The sequence below is a fragment of the Eupeodes corollae genome, chromosome 2 (genome assembly GCF_945859685.1).
Source record: "Eupeodes corollae chromosome 2, idEupCoro1.1, whole genome shotgun sequence".
Taxonomy (NCBI): Eukaryota; Metazoa; Arthropoda; class Insecta; order Diptera; family Syrphidae; genus Eupeodes; species Eupeodes corollae.
Window position 1 is genome coordinate 93,536,823 of NC_079148.1, and position 25,821 is coordinate 93,562,643.

The 25,821-nt window shown below is 33.8% G+C and overlaps 1 protein-coding gene and 1 long non-coding RNA gene across 3 annotated transcripts in view; one reads left to right on the forward strand and one right to left on the reverse strand.

Moving 5' to 3' along the window:
• The window catches only part of LOC129944299 (somatomedin-B and thrombospondin type-1 domain-containing protein), a 295,288-nt gene that overhangs the window by 32,703 nt on the left and 236,764 nt on the right, over nt 1-25,821 (forward strand). The gene's annotated exons all lie outside the window — the stretch shown is intronic.
• Nucleotides 24,102-25,284, reverse strand: LOC129944300 (uncharacterized). The gene is made up of 2 exons (XR_008781412.1): nt 24,884-25,284; nt 24,102-24,638 (listed from the first exon to the last, which is right to left on the reverse strand). It is a non-coding gene; the product is annotated as an uncharacterized LOC129944300 (long non-coding RNA).

Genomic DNA, 25,821 nt, shown 5'->3' on the forward strand with positions numbered 1-25,821 from the left:
AAACATCTTTAGTGACGAGTCGTATTTTTGGAGAATGGCAAAATTGCCGTATTGGGTCGACACCAACCCACGCGAGGTTCACCAGGTGCTAATGCATCCTCAAAAAGTTACCGTTTGTTATGTATTCCAGGCCGGCCGGCGGCGTAATATGTCCGTACTTTTTTGAAAACGAAGTAATAGAGGCGGTCACCCTCAATAGCGAGTGTTACGTAAAGATGAAACTAATTTCTTATGGCCGAAACCATTTGGAACTAGACGACATGTGGTTCCAGCAGGACGTCGATACGTGCCACACAGTAAACGCCACGACATCTATATCCAACATCTACCCACCCTTATTGAAAAACCCTATAGTTTCTTAAGGTAATTTTTTGATTACATCCGTAATACGATGTAATTCCTGGAGTGTTTATTCTGAAATCCAAACTGATAGTTCAGAAAAATTCTTCTTTCTTGTTCTATTTTTTTTACTTTGACTTTTCAGTTGCAGTTTTCCGAAATCTTTTGCCATGTTTTGCTTGTTGGTTGCTTTTCTTGTTTAGATATAACATTACGACTTCTGCATGTTTCCAATGATGTGATACATACCTTAGTTTATATGTAAGTTTGTAAGTTAGAGTTTTTTTTAAGGGTCCCTATCAACAAACTGAAAGAGATCTGTAGCCGTTTTTGCTAGAAATGGTTTAAAATCATTATGTTTAGCAAAGAGATCTGCTTTTTGTTTCGTATGTCTGATCTAATCGCCATCTTGAGATTTCACTAATGTGTTTTATGTCTGCACTTTGTTGCATGGAGAATATTCGCTAGAAGCATCTTTCGTCAGTCTTTTCATAAATCTACTTTGTTAATCATTTTTGAATTCACTGATTATTTTTCTTATAATGTGAAAATCTCGTAGATTGTCGTTTCTTTCAAGCCTTCCCGTCTTCCGAAATCATCTCCTTAATTTTTCTTTTCTCTCAAGTTTTAAATAGTTGGAGTTATTTTGTCTGCTGCCTGTTGTAAGGAGTGATTTTGTAAAAGCCATAAGAATTTTTTTAAAAAAAAAACGCATACAATTCACAAAAATGCATGAAATCTTTATTTGAATCGATAGTACAGTCCATATTATTTAATGTTTGATTGCACCTCAAATGTTCCATCTGCTTATTTCAATTTTGGAATAATCTTTCCAACATTTTGGCCGGTATCTTACGAATAAATGCTTGAACGTTGTCTTGAAGGGAGCTTGCCTGTATAGACATGAGCTTTAACATAGCTCCACAAAAAATTGTCTCAAGATGTTAAATCGCACCATCTAGTCGGCCAATTGACCGGCCCCGAACGTGAAATAAAATGTTCACCCAACTTGCCTCTCAATAAGGCCATTGTTGAATTTGCTGTGTGGCATGTTGTACCGTCTTGTTGACACCACATGCCATGCAAGTGGCTTGCATTTTGGGCAAAAAAAAGTTGGATATCATCTCACGGTAGCACTCACCATTCACTGTTACATTATGATTCGCATCATCTTTGAAGAAGTACGTTCCAATGATGCCACCATAAACCGCACCAAACTGTGTCTTTTTCAGGATGCATTGTCAGCTCTTGCAATGCTTCTGGCTGATATTCACTCCAAAATCAAAAATTCTGCTTATTAACGTACCCATTGAGCAAAAACTGAGGCTCGTCGCTGATCACAAATTTCGGTAAGAAAGTGGATCTTTCTATAACTTTCAAAGAGCCCATTCACCAAAAATTGTACGTTGCAGTAAGTCGTTCAGCTTCAATTCTTGCACCAGCTGTATTTTATAAGGCATCACCCCTAAACCCTTCCATAAAATTTTCCACGTTGTTGAGTAACAGAGGCCTAATTGCTGAAAACGGCGATGAATTGATAATATTGATGGTCGTCATTAACACTGGCCGGTACAGCTGAGATATTTTCCTCAGCTCGCACTCTACGCAAGCGTGTTGTTGGTTTAATGTCAAACAATGTAAATTTGGTGTAAGATTTAGTCACAATAGCCCGAACAGCCGGTCGGTCGATTAAACTGACCATAAAATGGAAGAAGAGCGCGATGAACTTTCTTAAGAGAGGATTATGATAATAAAATTCAATAATTTGCAAGCGTTGTTCGTTTGAAGATGTTCACCATGAAACAAAACACGAAATGTGCATCAGCTATTTCAACCAGTCTTGCCAAAAAGATATTAGCTTAAAAATCACCTTTTACATTAGCAATTATTGCGCAACAGGTTGAGTACGCATAATTACGATGATATTTTGAATTATTATTTGGTTTGGTTTGACAGTTGGAAACTGTGTCGGAATCATTTCTGTTTGGTTTAACGATTCCTTATAAAGTGTTTGATGGCAGAAAAGCTTTTCCAAGTTATGGAAATGTTTCTGAAGAATAAATTGTTCTTAATAATGAATCACATTGCTAGTTAAATAGCCAAACGAACAAACAAAATGTTCGTATATGAATCAAAGTCAATCCTCGAGCCTTTTACTCTCTGGCGGCATTATTGGCTGGATAGAAAAAAGTTGATTTGATTTAATGCACTATACAATTCTTTAATACAAATTCCATCAACTGTTTTTTTGTAAGAATAAGAACTAATTAATCCCAGCCTTATACATCGGTCTTGTACTATTGTATAAAGTTTGCCAGCTTCTAAAGCACACCAAATTGAATTGGTAAGTCAAGGTGATTGTTTGAATTCACTTAAAACATTTGAAAACCGCGTGATAGGAAACAAGACACTATTTTTCGATTGGGTACAAGAAAACTGAACTGAAGGACGAACCAAAATCACCTTTTTTAACACTTGTCTCAATCGACCCGGACGTATTAACGAGGAACCTACAGAGCATTAAATTCAAAATAAATTATCTACAATTTTATTACGTATCATTTTAAAAATATAGGCAATTTCTATGGGCTCTTTGTCTGTTACTTGAATAAACAAAATACTGAAATAAGTAAAAACTTTGCTTCACGCCTTGAGCTATATAAAAGCAAGTTCTATGGATCCAGTCGTGAGTTTTATTTTATTTTTAAGATTGACTATTAAACTGGAAACATTGCATTTGTACTGAAAAAAAAAATGCAAACAATTTCTTACCCGAAGCCATTTTTTAAACAAAAAGCTTAATGGCAAGGGGAAAGAGATATTTATCATAACGCCTCGTTACTTCGAGTCTTCGAGTGGAATCGAGTGGGATGTTTTGTGACTTGCTTGTGATATGAATCCCGCCATGGATCAACTAATGGCCCTAGTATACCCATACGAGCAATTAATCACTTTGTGCATCCAGCAAGAGTTGGTTTAGCCTAAAGTGGTTTTCATTTTCGATAACAACACTGTAAGTTTTGAACTTTTTTTTACCGTCTAAAAATTCAAGTTATTTAAAGCATCAGAATTTGTATTCTTACTTAGGAAGTCTTTGAAACAGAATTTCCTTAATTAAATATCTAGTTTTTCATAAAACAATGATACCAAATAATTTAACAAGTAGGTACAACTGAAAATCCCCTCGTCAAAATTAAATTAACAAAAAAAAACATTTCCCCTCCTCTGAAAAACTTTGTCAATGAGGTTTTTAGGTTTTTACTTTAACAAGGCTTATTTTTGTTGATGTTTTTCTAATTTTTTGTGTTCTTATCTTTTTACTTTCATTTCAGGTAAGCTTGGGTCATTTAATATTACTAATGGATTAATGGTAAGACTCTGAAAAATTATCTTAAAAGTTCATTAATTATCCAAAGAGTAAAAACAAGGCCATTTGTGTTAACAAGGACAACCATAACTATTTCTTTTGAGTGAATTTACAGGGTGATTCGTGTGGTTCTTTTGTTTGAGCTTAACCACGATCAAGTTTTCTGTATAGTTTGATTTAAACAAAATAAAAAACAACTAAGCTCTGTCCTTTGAAATTAATTTTCTAGGAAAATGTTTGACATTTTATTCGCGAAAACTTATTCACTTCTAAGGAAAACTTCATCCAAGGATGTTTCTGGTTAATGGAAGATAACCCACACAGCCGCTAACTCATTGTCATCATTATTTGAAGGATGTTGAAAATTCATTATTTAATTGCTAAATTCTTGGAAAAAATATATTTTGCTGTGTTGCAGTGTAGCCATTTATTTTACATAGCCTTATTTATTTTTATAGAATTCACCCCGTATACCTTTTTATCACTTGTCTTTCAAACGTAATAAGCGAGGTTCTTAGTAAATAAGTGTTTTGTATAAAAATGTTTTATATTTTTAGATTTTCCATTACTTAAAGTGATAATAATTTTAGTGACAGGTCAAAAGAACCTTTTCACCTGTCACATCTTCCGACAAGATAAGTCATTTTCCACACCCCCTCCCAGTTGCACACCAAATCAACATTGTGTTATAATGACTTTGGGCAAATGTGACTGTTTTGTTTTTGTTTAATTTTAAATTTTAAAATGTTTTTCAATAACTGTTGGTATATTTTGAGATGAAATTAAACCAACAGCGTATGAAGTGTTAAAAAATTGATTTTTATTTGAAAGGTTCATATTTGCCATTAAGTGCTCAAATGGCCTCTCGGCTTCTTAAATTAGAACGGATCCGAGTTGTAAAGTTGTCAATGAAGCTTCCGCATCGATTCAATGGAATTGGCTGAGTTTTATTCACTTAAGGGCATTCCTCGATGGTGGTTTATTTATATAGATCAATTCAAACGCAAATTTCTTTTTCGTGTCAATTAGCGTTGACTTGAAAAAGGTAACTGAAAAGATATGACAGAAGCCCAAGCCCTTTTAAATTTTCATGTAAATTCGTTGAATAAAGTGCCATCAAGATATCACTTTGCAAATTCATAAGTTTTAATTTGTGTTTTAAAATCAAACCTTACTTATAAATAGGTTTTAAGGCAATTATCGTATATGTAGGTGTCATCTTTTGAAATTTGACAACTTAAAACTATGATATTAATAAAAACAAAATGAAAAAAAAATATTGTAAACGTTTACTACAAGACTGATTTCTGATTTTCCTCTTTTAAATAACTCTATTGATCACAAGGGTATGTCTTTCTCTTTTAAATATTATAATTATGCTTCTTTAATTTTGCTAAGGCAGATTTCACGGTATTAAATAATTTGTATAATACTGTTAACTGGAAGGATTTATTGGAAGGTAAGATGTTATGTTTAAAAGTTTAAAGACATTCTTAATGAAGGCATTGGACGATTTGTTAAGTTAAGAACCTTAACTAAGAAAAAGCCGTTTAAGCTTTCATGGTTTGAATTAATTGAATTGGGTGGCGCAACAGTCCGTTGAGAACTAGGGCCTGGTAACTTATAACTCTCAACCATTCCTTCGTGCAAGTAATGTTGTCAGAAATGGAGGGAACCAACAGGTTAAAGCCGAAATTTCACAACCATAGGGAAAGAGAGGAAAAAAAAAAACGTCTTAACTTTAATTGTAATAATAATTCGAAAGATCCAGCAAACTCTTGGCAACCGTGTTATATTAACAAAAAGATCTCAACTAATAGTCCAGTTAAAGATCACACCTACATTTTTTGGTGACTAGACATTTCAAGAAGATGGTTACAAATAGACAATCGATCAATCATTTCAAAGTCTTTATTCAAGCATGCTATACCGAAAGTTCGATAACTCATAAAATTCGTTAATGTACTTTGAAAATAATAATGGGCCAGTGATAGAATCTTGTAGTACACCACTGTATTTACCAACAAAAGTGTTAACCTCTGTTTGAGGAACTCAGCAGTTTGTTTTCGACTCGTTCGATATGGGGACAACAGTTTGACTACAGAGAACGAAAAGTTAAACTGTCAAAGAAAGGCTTTCGAAAAATGCAAGAAGTACTGAGAATACAATTTTGTCGAATTAATTTTTTTTTCGAATGTGCTCTAAAACACTTAATAGCAGTTAAGCAGCAATTTTTGGGTGTCAGTAATTCGAAGCTATAGTAAGAAAAACGTTAATTTATTTTTGAATTATAGTCTCGAAAACTTTTGACAATAGTTTTATTATTGAAATTTGTCTAAATACACATCTTTGCGGTGTTTTTAATAGAGGAACTACTTTTGCACTCTTCCATCACATTTTGCTACAATAGAGTTTAAAATATGTTTTATAAATGCCAAAAGACTTCCTGAACAAAAAAAATCATGGTCTGGCGAATTAGTGGTGACTTCTAAGTATGAAACTCATTAAGTCTTTTAGTACTCCAAAACGGATTTTTTTCAGTCCTTTCCATTGTCGCTTACTTCCAACTGAAATATTAATTTCGCTCTAGCTCTAGGATAGCTTCAGTGAACATTCTTCAAAGACACTCTATAATTTTTGTGCTTAATTCAATGAAATTTAAGTGAAGTAAGTGAGAAAACTAATTAAAAACATACATTTTATTCATTCGGAATCGGAGTTGTGCTAACATCAATGTGTTATGGGTTATTAATGGAGGGAACCAACAGGTTAAAGCCGAACCCGAACGGCTAATATGAGAAAGCATTTTTCATGACAAGAATTACTCTTAGAGAATTTGTCAATTCCTCGCAAGAGGCAGTACCCGTGAAAAGACTTTAGATGGCATAGGCAGGGATCGAACCCAAGACCTCTGGCATGACAGTCCAACGCACTAACCATCCTGCCAGGGGTACTACGGTTTCATGGTTTAACAAAAGAAAAAACAAATTAGAGCGTGCTAAAAATAAGGCATTTAAGCTTTATAAAGTAACAACATTTTCAAAAGATCGTGCAGTATTTTTTTTTTCAGTTAAGAAAAGAATTTGATTTTCTGAACAAGTTTGTGTATATACATTTATATTTAACTGAAATCAAGCAAAAAAGGAAATCTTTGTTACGGTTTGGCTTAGACACTTCTTTTCCAATTGTCATGCAGTTTTTTTTTTAATTTTTGAAACGATAGAGGCTATAACGGATCAGGTTTTAGACATAAATAAAGTTCGAAAGTGTTAGTTTTCTATCCATATAAAATTCAAATATCACTGACTCACTGATCTCAAGTTTAATAGGAAATATGAATACCAAGTGCAATTTCTGTTGTACATTCAAATAGCCTAAAGAACCACCAGGTTTCTGCTGTTCAGGAGGAAAAGTTTTATAGGCAGAATCCATAGACTGATCCACCGGGACCATTAAAAAATCTTTTGAATCATTCTCATCGAGATTCTGAACATTTTCTTCATATGATTCGAGTTTACAATTCTGCTTTTCAAATGACGTCACTCGGTGTAATTTGTTAATAGCGTGGAGTATCCTACTGCCAGGCACTCGGTCTTTTGGAAGATGACATTTTAACAGAAGCAGCTCTTTTCCACTCTGCATCACATTCACGCTAACTTTTTGTAACCATGATAATCCTTTGTCATATATCAAACAAATATGGCATCAGACATATTGCAACAAAAGAGGTATAACTTGCACAACCGGGAATCTGCAATCACGCCACAAATTTTGAATGATTAATATTGGTTGAAGATCAACTTTTAAAAATATCAGGAAAAATTAAGTCAGTTTTTGATATGGAAACTCCTACACGGATTAAAGAGCGTGAGAGACAATTTCTTCAACAACGTATGATGCCAACCAACTTTCAATTTTCGTTCTAGAAATGAACAACTATTAACCGACGACCAGCGACTTACATACAAGAATATAATCGACAGGATGCAGAACAGTGGTAAAATGTTTTTTCTTGATGAACCTGGCGGGACTGGAAAAAAGTTCTTGATCAATCTTTTGCTTGCTAAATTTAGAATGCAAGGAAAAAATGCATTAGCAGTAACATCATCTAGGATTTTGAACATTACTACAGAATGGAAAAACCGCTCACGCAACTTTCAAATTGCCTTTATATTTCCAAAGCTAACAGCGTCCATTTTGTAGTATCTCGAAACAAAGCTCCCTAGCTAAAGTGCTTAAAGAAACGACGTTTATTGTGTGGGTAGAATCGACTGTGATCTCTGGATCATACACTTAGAGATCTTAGAGCTGATTAACGTCCGATGGGAGGTGTTGTGATACTGTTCGCTGGTGATTTTCGGCAATCATTTCCAGTTGTTCCAGGAGGTACAAAAACTGATGAAATAAATGCTTACCTAAAATCGTCGTCGCTTCTGTGGGTTTCTGTCAAACTTTTAAGATTGACCACAAATATGCCCGTACATTTGGGTGGTGATAATAATGCTGCACAATTTTCAAGAACTCTTTTGGATATAGAAAATGGAAATATTTTAAACAATGATTGTGAAGTACTAATAGATATAGAAATACCATTTGCAACTAGCGTCACTGGACAAAATGAATTAATAGCTAATGTTTATCTGCAGGTTGCCCAAATTTCAGAGAAAATGGATGATTGGTAACGAACGAGCGATTTTAGCACCCAAAAACGATTATGTTACAAGCATAAATAATAACACTCTTTCAATGTTTCAGGCCCATCAACAAACTTATCTTTCTATTGATAATCTGCCTGATCAAGATAATGCTATTGATATCCCAAATTGAATTTTTGAATTCTTTGAATACATCAGGGCGTCCTGCGCATAAGCTGGACTTGAAAGTTGGGGTTCCAATAAGACTTATAAAGAATTTAAATGCACCGAAATTATTCAATGGTACTAGATTACGGATAGCAACTATTCAGAGGAACGTGATTGAAGCTAAAATTTCTTTTCGGCTTAGCCCAAAGTTCAGACATTTTTATTCCAGAATACCGATGATTACTAACGAATTCCCGTTCGAATTTAAACGAGTACAATTTCCTATAAAGCTTTGTTTTGCTATGACTATCAATGTGGCACAGGGACAGACACTGAAGGTTGCAGGCCTTGACACCACAAATCCCTATTTTAACCTCGGACAATTTTATGTTGCTTGTCAGCTCGGCAAAAAATCTATATTTGTATGCGCCCCACCAAAGAACAAAAAATATTGTTTAAAAAGAAGTATTATCACCGTAATGGAAATATGTACAGAGATAAAGTATAAATTAATAAATAAAAAAGGTAAAATATAAGAAAATAGTAGATTGTTGACCCTCATTTTTTATATAAAATAGTTGAATACCTCCCAGGTGAAGCTGGGTAAACCAGCTAGTATATTATAAATACTGAATCAAATATAAAACATAATTCGAAATCTTTTTTGTTTATTTTTGAACTCTAAAAGGAATTGTTCATCTTCTCCTCAATGTATGGCATACAAGGAACTTACATCCAATGATATTCAGTCCTCATGTGACCTATTTGCTCGATTCTTTCAAAATTCTTTTAATTTTGACATTTTAACAAATATCAACAGCTTGTATCCTGATATAACTCCTTTGATTGATTTTAAACTACAGAGTTTATCAGAACAGGAGGTTTTGGATAGCTAAAAGAAATGTATGTGTCAAAAAAACCTGGCTTTGTTAGGATTCTTCCTTTTCTTTTGTCAAAATGTTCGTATTTACTTTGTAGTGTCTTAAAACTTATTTTTAATAAATCTTTACCAACTGGTGTTTTTCTTAATAATTAAAAACACAATTCTTATATAGATCCTATTTATAAGAGTGGTCTTAAGCACCTAGTGAAGAACTATAGACCAATATCAAAACTCTCAGCTATTCCCAAACTTTTTGAAAAAATGGTCACAGAAAATCATACATTTCTTATCTCAAAAACAACATGGTTTTGTAAAGGGTAGATCGACGTATATCTACTAATTTAAGTCTATTTGTAAATTATTGTTATAATCATGTTGAAAAGAGTAGACAAGTTGATGTCCTGTATACTGATTTTGTTAAAACCTTTGACCGTGTGCATCATGGTCTTCCCTTACAAAAGCTTAAGATGTTATGATTGAAGTCTTCATTTTTACATTGGTTATATTTAAACCTGTCGGGTAGAAAACAAGCTGTTAAAATGGATACTTGTGTTTAAAATTTTAAAGACGTGATGTCGCGTCTTCCACAAGGCAGTCATTTGGGTCCACCTCTTTTTATAATCTTAATAAATGGTTTACCTTCTGCTTTTAAATTTTGTAAGTGCTTAATGTACACCGATGATGTTAAAGTATTCACAGCAACATCTTCACTTAAAGATTGCTTACTAATACAGTTGGATATAAACAATTTTCTTAAATGGTGCGACTACAATCATTTTCATCTGAATTACTCTAAGTGGAAAATTTTTATTGTATCGAAATCTTCTTAAGGTAATTGAAGAAAATGATCTTGAGGTGCTTTTTGATTTAAAGATTGATTTTAGATTTCATGTTGATTACATTGTATCTAAATGTCTCTTGAAGCGGAACTCCAAAGATTTTGATGTCTTTTTAGCTTTATTATTTTGTAGTAATTGTGTTATCAGCAGATATTCGATCAATTGATTAAGTAAATAAATAAATAAATACAAAACTCTCAAGCAATCTTGTGAGCGAGTGATGTATCTCGGAATGAATAGGACCTTCAGTTTTAAGTCGAATCGGAATGGCAAATTTGAAAAAGCACTTTTCATGACAAGACTTATTTTTGGAAGATTTGTAAATTCCTCGCAAGAGGCAGTATCCCGAACAAAACTTTATATGGCACACGCAGAGTCAGGGATTGCACCCAAGAACACTGACATGAAAGCAACGGATGCCGGTTCTTACACTGATTGCGAATTTTATTTTATAAATTTAAATTTATTCAAAAATTTAACTTTTTATTATAATAAATATTTAAAATACTGTGCCTATATCAAAAAAATATGGTTTGTTTATTTAAACTAATTAATGGAATACACAAACCAAGTCTTTCGAGTTTACTTTACCGGTATTTGATATTTTTGGCACGAGTTCTCGTCATAAACTCTTAACTTCCATTCCTCAATGTTTTGGCATATAGATGGATTAATGATGACATTATAAAACTAAAATAGTTTACCGGAACTGCGGCCCCAGAAACCATTATAAATTGCTATGTGAAAGTGCAGACATTGATTGTGAAGACATGACTCCAAATTTTGTACTCGAAGAAACTGATTATGAATGATTTTTTCTATAAAATAAATTTTCGAATAAAATGTTTGATTATTATTCAATTTGATAGTGTAATAAGATTTGTGTATTTTTTTTGTGAGCATTAAAGATGCATCCCTTAAGGTCGTCTAAGATGCACATTCTAATAAGGTTAAGTGTTCTAATATAGGACACAAAATATTGTACTTTGCCGTTTGGCAAGTAAAAGGCGGCTACAAAAAGGTCTTGGACAAACTTTTTTTTTTTGTCTGATTTTTTGAAGCATCACTCATGTGGTTATCATTTTGACCTCAAATCAGAAAAATTATCATTTTCGAACTCTTAACCCTGACAACGACTAAAAAACCTGCCAGACGGTTGAATTTGATATAATGGTTCGTATATCTACACATTCACATCAAGGAATTTTTGTTATCACTCTACTCCCAAAATTTGCTGAAGGCTTTGCTCGGAAACAAAAACTCATCCCAAGAAAAATTGTAAGACTGGTAATTTTAGTTTAATGGTTTGTATCTTTTCTGTTCGCGTTATAGTTTGCGGTTGATTCAAACTAGTTTTAAATATTTCTTCCACATGGATGAGGGTTAGCAGAAATGTCCTTTAGAATTCTCCTATTAAAATAGTTAATATTAGAGGGACCAAGATAAAGAACAAAGTTTCAGATGATAAGAAAAATGATGCTTTATATACTTTATACTTTCAACTTATGGCATTTGAAGTTCAGCCAAATCCGATTGTATGCACCTGAAAAAGTCAACACTGTTCTGATTTACGCTTAATGTTTTATTAAACCTTCTCTTAAGCTGTTTTGCAGATCCACTTAATATAGGTCAAAAAAATTCTTCTTTTTATTGTAATAATCACAAATGTGTTTAAACAAAGACTCTCAACAAAATATTATCTGGTGAAATATTAAACAAACACCCTGTACCTTTAAGTATTACATTCTGTTTTGTATCTCCACCCTCACCTTACAACTTACAAACATTTTACACACCACACTAATAAACTCTGAAGCTGAACTCAACTCAACCAAAGCTGTCCACCCAAAAGAAAAACAATATATCTCCACAATAACTTTGTAATATTTTCCGGAAAAATTATCCAACCTTTAAGCAAGCAAAAGAAAAATAAAATCAATACAAAAAGAAAAGAAAAAGTATAAAAAAACATAAGAAAATCGATAACCAAAAATATATTTTTCCTGAGTTGTTGTTCCACTGACACAGCTTAGTTTGCTCAATTTCCTAAAGCATACCAGAAGTATTCTTATGTCGTTCCTGATTTACCGTTACTTTGAAGCAAAAGCTATTTTTGAACGATGCCAGAACTTAGGGCCGAGCACAGCAAAATAGAGTGTTGTACATTCCTATAAAAAGAATCTGAAGTGAAACGGAAAACCAAACCCAGTGTAATTACAGGTGAGAAGCGAACCCATCGGAATACCACCCTCACTCGCTTGGCTCTTAACGTGTGTGTCTATTGATAGAACTTTAGACAGCTCATAAATTTTATACTTCAACTGCAGTTTCCAAAAGGGTTAGGTAAAAAATTGATTGAGCATATATAGACGTTCCTTAGTATGCGGTGGTTTATGGGAGGATTATTCATAAGCTAAGTAGATTTGATATCGGTGAAATAAATATCCTGTAGTAGAAAGCTATAAATTGTTAATGGGGGAGTTAAGTTTGTCAAAAAAAACTATAATAATTCAAAGCAAATGCTTATTAGATGCGAAAATAAACTTTGACGATTTCATGGTTTTTGGTTATTTATTTATTTTTCTATTTGTTGTACGTGTACTCATTATGTATATATCTAAATATGTACCTACTTATAAATTCATGTAATTTATTATTTTTAAAGGAAGGTGGATGACTTGTCGAAAAAGGCAAAGAAAAGGTACAACTTGAAAAAGTGGTTGCCATTTGAAGTCGTTAATCATTTTAATTTATTCCGTTTCATGGTTTCATCACTTGAAAACGTGCACGAATCACTTAAAGAGTGTAGTAAAGAAATTCTAATGAATATGGTACAAGTGATTGTTTTGAAACATAAAAATAAGAAACATGAAGAACCAAACCTTAGAAGAGAGTATCATTTCATCCCGGAGCAAAGTTTTATTTTCAAATATCATGGAAAGAAGTATTTGCCACCTGCACAAGAATAATACTGTACCTCTTATAAATATATGCTTTAACTCCAATTAAATAATTTTTAAAGTAGCGTGTATGACATGAGATGTTGAGTGGTCAGGTTCTCTAAATCCTATTTGGATTCCACAACAATAAAGAAGTTGGAGTATTCGTACACCATAATTTAGTGGTATACATTAAATTGTCTTTCCACTTGTAGTTTCTATATAAATAATGCTGAAGAAGAAGATTTACTTATATTTTGTATTTGATTCTGGTTTTTAAAGTAAGACAAACCAACATATCGTAACGTTTCGAGGAATAAACCTATATTAATTTCCCATAGTTAGTTATTGCAATAGGTCCTATTTGTAAAACTAAAACTGTTGAAATTTCTCGACGTTTCAAGGTCCCTAGAATCTTAATACAAGATTCTTAGTGAGATGTTTGTGCGTTCTTGTGTACGTACGTTCTGCAAGCTTTTTTCGTCGTCTATATTTCAAGAACTAGTAGAGATATAGACTTCAAATAAACTTTGTTACATAGATTATAATGCAAAAAGGGCTTTCTTAAAAATTAAGTGGGTATTTAAAAATTGAACAAAAAAGGGAACCCAAATATATTTTAAAAGTCAAATAATGGTTTCAAACTTATATCGTCTTATTGAAAATATTTGTTTCGTCTTCTAGTAAAATTTGCAAAAAAAATCCGAGACTCAGTTCTTATATAATAATTAAAATCTACAAAAATTGATTTCGAGGATCGAAAGCTTCTTAATGACCGACAATACGGCTTTCGCAGCAATAGGTCCACTTTTGATCTCATGGTTCATTCCACCGAACAGTGGATCAAATCTTTATATCGTTTTGACATCAGAGCCTTTTATCGAAAATGCGTGCTTTCGGTTTTCATGAATCCCTGCTTCATTGAATTAGTAGCTATCTTTTGGATCGTTCAATACAAGTTGAATTGGATGGGTTAAAGTCTGAAAACCACAAAATAAATGCTGATGTACCGCAGGGCTCTAATCTATCTCCAACACTATTTCTCACTTTTATTAATGATCTTCTGTCTGCAATCCAATACATTGTTTCGCTGACGATAGTACTCTTAGGTTTTCATATTTGTTTTCCAAATCAAATCCCTTTTCTTCGGATGTGGAACAACAACGATAAAATATGATAAGGTCATTAAATTCCGGCCTAACCAGTATTGAACAATAGGGAATAAGAAATTGCGTTGAATATAATGCTTCGAAAACCCAATGCTGTCTTGTATAGTTAAAGCGAGATATACCCCCCTTGCCATTGACCATGGATGGCACTTGCATCGAGGAGACATCTCGATATTCTTGGTATGTGTACCACCAACCACTTTTTGTAGAACGATGACCCCAAAAATGCCGAAAGATATTTGAGTTTTCTAAGGCGATCCAAGAAGTTTTTCTCTCCCTGTGATCTGGCTGTTATTTACAAAACTTATATGAGTCCAAAGCTTGAGTATAACTCGCATATCAGGGTTGGTGCTCCTGCAACTTCCTTAAGCCTCTTGGACAGTATTGGACCTAGAACATTTAAATTAAATGGTTATACTACCATTTAAGGATCATTTACGTCGCAATATTCAGGAATTCAAAAACAATTTCTCTCCCTTTCCAAGTGCTCACACTGTGTCTTTATATAATAAGGGTAGTAATATCCCCTTGAGTGTGGTCTTATTATACAAAAAATTAATAGCCCTCTTAGTGATAGAGGCTGCATTTGAAAAAGTTTTAGCCGATGTTCATTAGAAAGGAATTTATAAGGATCAGCGGATGTCCCTAGCCCTAACCGAAACGTATGAGCCTGCGTTGAACAGATTATATCCATTTTTTGTGGATCTCTTAAATAGGAGTTAATACCCAGGTAACATAGGGATCCTGAAATTTCTTATTCCAACAGTTTACAAATTCTAACTAACGATTGAGCTAATATACTCCATGAAATTGAGAATAAAATTAAAAAAAAAACTCCAAAGTTTATAATCAATCAAACTAGAAGTACGTTTTTTATAGAAACAAAAATAACCATTAACATAAACCAAAAAATAAAAGAAAAAAACAAGTCTTACTTATAATATATCACAGATTATGCAAGAAGTTGGGTTATGAGAAAATTCTCAGAACTTTCACAGCTGATATTAAAAATATTTATAAGCTTACAAATTCTATCAGAAATCAGTTCAACATTCGCTTTTCTGTGAAGACTTAAGGTTGAATAATGCCAATGAAGGTTTAGCGTCCTTGTTTTGTGATACCTTCAATTTCTTTAAATGGCATCTGACAGCGTTAGTATTGCTTGGAATATAACCTTGTGAATGATATTTTTATTTCCATTTGTGCGTAGAGATATTCCGTTAATTAAAGGGTAAAGCATATTGATAGCAATACTAATTTTTTTAAGAGTATTTTGAATATGTTGGTTAAAAGTTAGTTTTTAATCGCGATGAACACCTAGGTACTTTACAGACTGCTCCCATTCAATTGAGGTACCACTTAAATGTAGCTGATTGCTGGGAAGATAGCACGGTTTTCTTTTTTGTGTAAGAAAGATGGCTTATGTTTTCCTAACATTCAGCTTTATTTTCCACTTTGTATAATATTTTTCAAGTACTTCGATCTCATTTTTAAGATTTGTCTCAATGTTGAGAGAAAACAGATGTCATGAAAAGACTGCAGTGTCATCAGCGAAAATACCTAATTCACATTGCGATAGACTTGGAAGTTTAAATATTGTACAAGACCGGACCAAGTACTGAGTCTTGGGGGACGCCAAAATCGACAAATAACAATTTAAAAACATCACAATTGACATGAACTCGACAACATCTATCGGATAAGAAACTCTGTAAAATTTTACACAAATATAAAGGAAAGTCGAATTATATCATTTTATATATAATACCATTGTGCCATACATAATCAAAAGCTAGGTCTAGAACATGATTGAAAATTTGTTTAATATGGAACGATGTGCTGTGAATCTACGGAAAACAAATTGTATATCGGATAGAATGTGAATTTATCTGAAACAATTTTTAAAATATGTTTTTTCAGTATTTTTTCAAATACTTTACTTATGTTGCTCAGTAAACTGATTGGTCTGTAGCTTTCGGGATCATGACGAAATCTAGAATGCCAAAAATCTCGAGTGCCGAAAATCTCGAAAATAAAAAAAAATATCTAGAACGCAAAAATCTCGAATCCACACAAATCCAGAACTAACAAAAATCTCGAAAAAAAATAAAAATTCGAGATTTTTTTTTTGTATTTTTAACAGTTTAAACTTAATAAAACATAAAAACATCAGTTAACCCAATATTTTATTTTCTGAGCAAGAAAAATAGTTGCATGTGTAGCAATGTGAAATTGTATGATTGATAACTTTACTTGTCAACTTTAGGTTTTTTAAGAAGAAGTAAGTTATCCAGAATGTATGTTTAAATTTTTGGGAAATGTTTAAAATTCGCGCGAATTTTAAACATTGCCTCAAAAATTCAATTATACATTCTGGATTTTTGCATTCTTACTTACTTACTTAAGGTGGCGCTACAGTCCGGGGCGGACCTGAGCCTCAACCAACAAGCGTCTCCAGCCAGCTCGGTCCCTAGCTAGCTGTCTCCAGTTTCGCACGCCAAGTTGGTTGAGGTCCTCTCCCACCTGCGTGCGCCACCTGAGTCGCGGTCTTCCTCTACAGCGCCGTCACTCGGGATTGGATTCGAAGACCTTCCGGGCTGGAGCGTTGATGTCCATCCGCTCTACATGACCTAGCCATCTAAGCCGTTGGACTTTAATTCTGCTAACTAGGTCAGTGTCGCTGTACAGCCCGTACAGTTCGTCGTTATATCATCTCCTCCATTCTCCATCTATGCGTACGGGACCAAAAATCACCCGAAGAATTTTTCTCTCGAAGCATCCTAAGACGCTCTCATCTTTCTTTGACAGGGTCCAGGCCTCAGCGCCATAAATGAGAACCGGGATGATGAGTGTCTTATAGATGGTGATTTTACATGCTCGAGAGAGGACTTTACTTCTCAATTGCCTTCGAAGTCCAAGGAAGCAGCGATTTGCAAGAGTTATTCTTCGTTTGATTTCAGCGCTGGTGTCGTTGTCTGCGTTAATAGAGGTGCCTAGGTAGACAAAGTCCTTAACTACCTCAAAGTTACAGCTGTCCATGGTGACGTTTTGTCCAAGACGTCGTCAGTGTCCTTTTTTGATGACAGCATATACTTGGTCTTGCCCTCATTGACCACTAAACCCATCTTCTTCGCTTCCGTCGCAATGCTCAAAAACGCTCCACTGACATCACGCGTGTCCGAGTAATTGGATGGATCTTTGGAAGATTGTGCCTCTAGTGTTGACTGTTGAGTTTTGCACAATTCTTTCCAGAACGATGGTGAAGAAGTCGCATGACAGTGCATCGCCTTGTCTAAAACCTTTTTTGACATCAAGCGCATCGGTGAGATCTTTTCTAACCTTGATAGAGTATGGTGCATTCTCCATCGTCATTCTGCACAAACGGATAAGTTTGACCGGGATGCCAAAACTAGACATTGCTCGGTAGAGCTCTTCCCTATAGATGCTGTCATACGCGGCTTTAAAATCGATAAAGAGATGGTGGGTATCGATTTGAAGCTCCTGGGTTTTTTCCAAGATCTGCTGTAGTGTGAATATTTGGTCGATAGTGGACTTTCCTGGTCTGAAGCCACACTGATAAGGACCAATCAGATTGTTGACAAATGGCTTCAGACGTTCAAATAATACTGCAGAGAGGATCTTATACGCAATGTTAAGGAGACTGATGCCTCTGTAGTTGGTAGAGGGTCTCCTTTCTTATGTATCGGGCGCACTATGCTGAGATTCCACTCATCGGGCATGCTTTCTTCCGACCATATTTTGCAGATGAGTTGGTGCATGCTCCGTACCAAGTCATCGCCTGCTGCTTTGAATAGTTCGGCAGCGATGCTGTCAGCTCCAGCAGCTTTGTTTGACTTAAGTTTAGAAATAGCTATCTTTACTTCGTCAAGGTCAGGTAGGCGGAATTGCTCTGCGTTCTGCGAAATGAATCTGCGTCGCCGAGGTTGAGTGGTTCTATCTCCCTTACAGCGGAATTCGGTTCGTCATCGCCGTTATATAATTTGGAGAAGTGATCTTTCCATATTCTCAGCATCGACTGCGGTTCTACTACGATGTTCCCCTGATCGTCTTTACAGGCTTCGGTTCGTGGCTGGTACCCAAGGCAGTGTTGCCACTGGTTTTCAATTCTTAATGCAGGAAGCATAGGACTCCTTAAGAGGTTATTAGAGACTCGATCGGAAAAGGACATGGCAGTCTCTTGCGATTGTAGCCGTCTTACGTCGAATCTTCTCACAGTACTTCCTTGTTTTGGCTTGGATCGGGATATCCGTAGCCGTACCTTGGCTACAACGAGGTAGTGGTCCGAGTCAATGTTGGCTTCTCGGAATGTTCGGATATCCTGGATACTGGAGAAGTGTCGTTCGCAATGTGGTCAATCTGGTTGACGGTTGATTGATCAGGAGATTTCCATGTCCCCTTGTGGATATTGAGATGCGTTAACTGCTTACTAGCTACCAGAACGTCTCGCCCCGCAGCAAAATCAACCAGCCGCTAATTGTTCGGCTGCACGTGGTCTGTTAAGGGACCTTACATTCCACGTACATATCTGAAGTTCGTTGTCTTTATTTCGTTTGCGTGGGTTGTCAACAGTGAATCCGTCCGTATCCGAGGCTTGTTGGTGCGTCGCAACTAATGTATTTTTTACGTGGTGAGGAAGTCACCCCGACGGCACAACCTGGAGGACCAGATCCATAATATAACGCCAAGGAAGGGGAGCCGGATAAACCGCTCCTTACAGGCCTGGGCTCCGAATATGTCGAAGAAGCCCTATAAGGTGTTCACTAAGTAGTTCAACCTTACTGGAACTGTAGACGCCACCGTTGATTCTATCTCGAGAATTCGTCCGCTGCCGCCTGGATAAGGAGAGGTGAGTTAGTGGAAACACCTCTCCCCCCTCTCTCGTTTGCTGCCCCCAACAACTTTCCACTGGGGTTGGAACCCAATCTCCAGTTGAGGTACTTGGCAACCGATGTTCACCGCGGGGAGGTGAGAGTAGGAGTTGATAGACAGAGGTGGGTTTTGAGAAAAACCTGTGGACGCTTGTGTCCTCTTGAATGCACATGTCTACCATTTGAACATCGGATTTTTGCATTCGAGATTTTTTTTTTCTAGATTTTGGCATTTCGAGATTTTATTTTCTAGATTTTTGTTTTCGAGATTTTTGCCATTCTAGATTTTTGTTTTCAAAATTTTTATATTCGAGATTTTTCACTTTCTAGATAATTAATTTCTAGATATCGTGATAGACCCGTAGCTTTCAGTATAATCTGGAGCTTTTCCAGCCTTAAGCACAGGGACAACCATTGATTTTTTCCAACATTGAAATTTTCAAACAAAAAAATTCTAACAATGAAATTTAAGACATGCTTTAACTATAAATGTTAAATACTTGTTCAAACGTAAGGCAGTTTTTTTTTTTAAATAACTACTTTTTACTTTGTCCAGAACTCCCTTTTTTCGAGTTCGCAACATCTTAATTACTTTTTTCACATTTCCTTCTTTTACAAATGCACCAAACCATTTTCATTCAAAATAACTCTTTTTTTTTTAGTTGTATTTCAAGTAAACTGCTCAATTATTGCCCTTTCATTTCAAACTAAGTTTTTATTACACAATAAACTTAATCATTTAAAAAAGTTATAATAGCTTTAATGTTGATATTTGTCAATTTTTGAAAAAGTCAAAGTAAGTCTTAAAATAATGTTTTCAACAAAAATTAAAATATATTTATGTATAAAAATGGATACATTTTTTTTTAAACATACTTGGCATGAGTCACTTGTTTTGACAATCTGCAATCAAAACAGCTAACATCTAAAAACCCTCGTTGTCAACTTATGTAAGTTGATTGATTTTTGGTAACTATGGCTCCAATGGATCCTTAATTAGAAGCATGCTCTAAAATCAATATCAACAAGCCGTTGAAGAACAAAAGTAGAAAAACAGTTCGTTATCAAATAACGAACATTTTTTTGTGTCCTTGTCAAATACATCCAAAATACAATACCTACAAATGTGTGTATGAAAATAAAAAAAAGGAACTTAATAATCCTTCAATATTTCCTATGTTTGATTAACAAAAAAGTATCCTTAAATGTTAAATCAGAAACCTTTTATAAATATACAATTTAATTAAAACAGCATTCCCTTTATATTTGCGATGGTCAGTTAAAAATGTAATGTCGATCTCAATTTTTTAAAACATAGGATACAAAAATTTAAAGCTCTATTTTTGTTATAATTTCCCTCGTTAGTAAATAAAAATCGTTTCTTTACTAACAGATTTTGGAGAGTTTGATTTGCCTATTTCATCACGACCACATTTTTAAGTGGCCGCAGTTCCTCAAGCTTTAAAACTATACATTATACATAAGACAAAAATAATCAGAATATGACATTTTGACAAAGCTCTATACTGCTTTCAACTTCATCTTTCATCATCATAAACGTCAAAAAAGTAATTAAGTTCTTCCTCGAAGAAGCTAGCCATCATTTCGCCTGTCAAAATGTCGCGTTGACGCGAAAAGGACACATTTTACACATTTGTTTCGTTGCAAAAGTTATTTGTGACCAAAACAGACGACGACGAAGACAAAAACAAAATAAAAACCATTTTCCACTCAATATAATAAGATAAGAAATTATGAAATTGTAATGGTGGCGAAATGAAAAACCCTCAAAAACTTTATCGAGTTTACCTAACCTACATATATATAAATACTTATTTTTGTTTTTCCAGAGTTTGAAAAATAGATAAGTTTAGAAAGTTTCCTTTTTTCGTATCTTCTATGATTATTATTACAATTCTTATTCGGAGTCCTGACTTACCCTTAGATAAGTCCTGTGTTTTATTTGTTATTGTGTTTTAGAAATCCTTTTTGCAAATATAAATTTTATGTATGGTAACTGTGTGACTTTGATTTCTTCATTTCTACTCCGACGGCACTCGACTCCATTTAACCAAAATAATAAATGTATTCCGCATCCGACATCGATGTTTTCATATATTTCAAAAGCCCGCCCACCCTTACCGTTCGTAGCTCCACCATGATGTGAAAACATAAAATATTCATGTAAAAAAGTAACACATTCATGTTTTGAAAGAAAACAATTCAGTTTTAAACTTAATTTAAACATATATGTATGAGCAATGTAGCTTTATTACATTCCCTTCGTTTTTTTTTCTGAAGGCATGCTCTGCGTATGTTAACATATAGCTAGCTACATACCTTTGCCATAAGAGTTGAAAACTTTAGTGAAATAAGCAAGGTAGCAAACAAAATTCATATCTTTATATTATCTGTATCTCAAGAATATATAAATACATAAAAATACCTTGCTATCTAATATTGCAAATATCTTATAGTATTTATAACCATATTTTATTATGCGGATTTTCAAAGAGTTTTTTCCTCTGTTTTTCCAAATGAACGCTGGATCTGGATCTGGAACTAAAGCTGAAACTGAAGCTGGGGTGGTTAAGTGTGTTTATCTGCTTAGGAATCTGAACAAGGACGCAAAGAACAAAAGAAAAAAAATCGATTTGACTTACAAAATATTGGTTGTTCAAAGATTCCAATGTAAGTAAACGATTTCTAACCCTAGCCCACATCGAGGACGATCCGCTCCGGCAACAATAAGAGAGAGAGCAAAATATACGAGCGTGCAGAAGGAAGGCATTCGTTTGACGTAATTATCCTTTTTGATTTGTAGACGGTGCTCACGTGTAGCTATGCGTTGCGTGTAGCAATAGCAAGCCTTTTTTTCTCAAATGTATCATTAGACAAAATTCCATTCTACGAAACTGATATACATCCGATATCCTGTTCCCGAGCAAAAAGAAAAAATTAAAAGGATAAAGCAAGCAACAAGAAGCAACAAAGAAATAAGTATTCTATACAAACTCTCTTTTTTCTTATCATGTTGCGTCTTCGTTGGTTTGCTGGGGTTTGGACTGGGACTGGGGTATTGATGCTGGTTAGGGATTTAAAAAAAGGATTCTCGAGACAACCTTTGTTTTCGAGTTTAAATAGTATAAATCGTATATGAAAAAAGGGGTCGTAGAAGTCGTGTCTCTATACACCACCTTCACCGTCACTCGCCTTCGTCGCACCCTACCTGAGAAAATTAGATAAACAAGTCACGTTGAAGTTGAAGATACAAAATTTACAGCAGAACAGAGCAGAGCATAATGCCTCTGGAGTCTTGAGAGTGTCTGAATGTCTCTATCGCCCCAAGGATGCACCTGACATAAAAGGGATTTGAAAGTTTTTGTGTGTCGCAATATAACTTACCTTATACCAGTTACCTATAACCTACCTTCCTACCTTAACTATAGCTACCATTAATTTGTTTCCTTATATAATAATTGAAATTGGCAACAATAAAGGCAAACACATGTCTCTTGTAAACTTGAATTGGGGCTTGTCTACGTCTGCAGTTGTTTTCTTAAGAGCATGTGCTTTAAAAGGTTAGGGTTTCCTTTCCATAATACTATTTGCTATCTATATTTAACTAAAAATTGTGTGAGTTATTCTTATCTTTTATAATGGAGTAGAAGAAGAAATTTTAGGACAGATGTTTAGGAAGATCTATTATGCAGGTGGTGTTGTGGAGCTTAAAAGAAGAAAGCAGACAAAAATGTAATAAAATGTCTGTAGATATAATAAATTCTAGGAAAAATACTTTCAGTTTTTGAAGATTTGGCAAAAAGGATTTGAAACAAGCCCTTAATCATATTTTAAGCTTAATGATTTACGCTCACAATCACTGAACCAAAAAGGTACGTAAATATAATTAAAAAGTTCGTTGAGACAATGAATGTAGTGATGGAATTTGTCCAATAAACATGTTAATTGTGTCAGTGAACAATCGTTTATTATTCTCCATTTCCGGGTGAAAATTTTACAAACAACTTAAAATTTTAGTTTATAACCACAGTAAACTGAGTTTATTGATTTTAATAAATCAATTAATAAACTTAAACAACCGTTTATTATTTCCGTTAATAGTATTAATAAACCCGTTTATAGCCTTAATGAACACAGTTTATTAATTTTAATAAATGTGTTCATAAATATAAACAACCGTTTATTATTTCCGTTTATAATAATAATAAACCTGTTTATAATCCCAAGGAACAGAATTTATTAATTTTAATAAATGCATTCATAAATATAAGCAAATGCTTATTATTTCCGTTTATAATATTAATAAACTCGTTTATAGCTTTAATGAACAAAGTTTATTGATTTTAATAAACGCGTTCATTAATATAAACAATTTATTTATCAATCCTGTTTATAATATTAACAAATAAGTTTGTAACCACAATAAACAAAATTTATTGATTTCAATAAATTTGTTCACTGCGTTTATTAAACCCATTTGTTACATTAACAAACAGGATTGTTAAAATAAATCCTTTTTTTCAGCAGGATTTACATGACTGCAAAAGCTTATTACTTCTGCCATACTTTTACCATTTATCGTCAAAAGCGTGTTTTTTGACAAAACATAGTAACGTAATGGCAAAAATAATGACACTTTTTCAGCCGTGTAAGTCCAGCATAAGATTGATCTAAAACGTATAAAAGAAAACATTCATATTAATGTTGTTTAAAAAAAGTTTACAACTTCCAAACAAACCTGTTTACAGCGCCAATGAGTCACTTCATCCTGGATCTCACTATCGAAATCTTTGCTGAAAATTATAAAAAACTGAAAATAAAGAATTCCGAACTAATAAAAAAGATCAAGTTAATTTAATTTTATAATTTTTATTTTTTGTAGTTTAGTTCATTTATCAATAAGTAATTTAATTGCAATTTATCAAGATAGTAAACCTCGTGAACGTTTCTTTCCCTATTTGTGTTTTCTCACAACTTTTTGGAAAGGCACAAAATACCCATGTAGGGCCCAGAGTAAGGCTGCATCTTGAGAATCTGAGAAATAGAAAACATTTTTCATATCATCGATTAATAAAAAAAATGATTGTTGATTGGATTTTTTTTCTAAAAATATATGTATTTGCTTGGTATTATGTTAAAATGTATAATACAAAATTTATTTCAAGTCTCTAGCGTTATTAGTTCGTGAGATATGTAGGAGTAACGAAAATGTTCACCACTCACCCAATTTTCTTGAGAACCCTTTCTGCATCTTGCTGCTGTATTATCTGCATTTCTAAAATTTATTTGAAGTCTCTCTTCTGTTTCTTGAGCTACGAAAAACGTCACGAACGTACGGACGTACGGACGTACAAACGTGTGACATTTTATGGATATAAATAAATATATTACTGTGGTACTAAGTTAAAAAATATTCAAGAAATGAGATGAGAATTAAAAGAAAAATTTGTGTAGTTTACTGACGCGCTCCGCCGCGCCGCCGCCGAGTAACTCATAGCGGTATGCAATCCACAGATGGCGAAACCATTTTGTTGGTGTTGCGCGTTGCAGTAAGGAGATTCGCAATTATAATAATAATAACTAATAATAACAACTAATAATAATAACTAATAATAATAACTAAAAAATAACTCACCTGATTAGTTAGCTGATGCACATATACTTTTTTAATAATCACTTCACTTTTTTTATATGCACTTTAGACCACTTTTTCGTGTGGCTTCTTTTTCTAAATGATTTGTATTCGTTGTTGCTCGTTAAAATTTGGCGGCACTTCATTTGTTCGTTCAGTTCGTCAAAAAAGGTTCTTACATTTAAAGTATTGTTAAGCTCCGTTTTTACTGCCAAATTTCAAAGAAATGTTTATATTTTTTAGCTAGGAATTTGATAATTAATTAATGGTTTATTTAAATTAATAAACAAGATGTTTATTTATATAAACGGGTTTATAAACGCAATTAACGATTAATTGATTTTAATAAACATGATGTTTCTTATTTATACTCCGTTATTTTTATCAGACGCTTCGTTCAATTTGTAAACAACCGCCAGGAAAATTAATAAACTGTTTATTGCCCCATTAGTAATTGGGTTAGTTAAAATACATTAATATGGTATTTATTTCTTTTGTAATATATTGCCGACTTATACCACGTTTTCACTCGGACAAAAGCAAAAATAGGAGAAAGGAAAACTTAAATCAACATTTATTTGAAAAAAATAGCTCATCACATTAGTAGGATTAAAACTAGATATAAAAAGATGGCGGTCGAGCATACTTTAAAAATGTAAGAACTTGGTCAATCTAACATAAAAGATAAAATCTATAGTTATTCTTAGAAAATTTAAGATTTGAGTGTTTTAATAAAAATTTAAATGACTATCAATTACATTGGTTTTGGCTAACCTTATTTTTAACAACACTTTACCTAAACAAATATTATTATTACTATTGTTAATATTATTATACTTTATAATTTAGTGCATGAGGTTGATACTCATGACCATGAATGAAATGCGAGTGCATTATTTAAAAGAGGCTGGGATGCGACCCACACTGATAACTTCCCATCC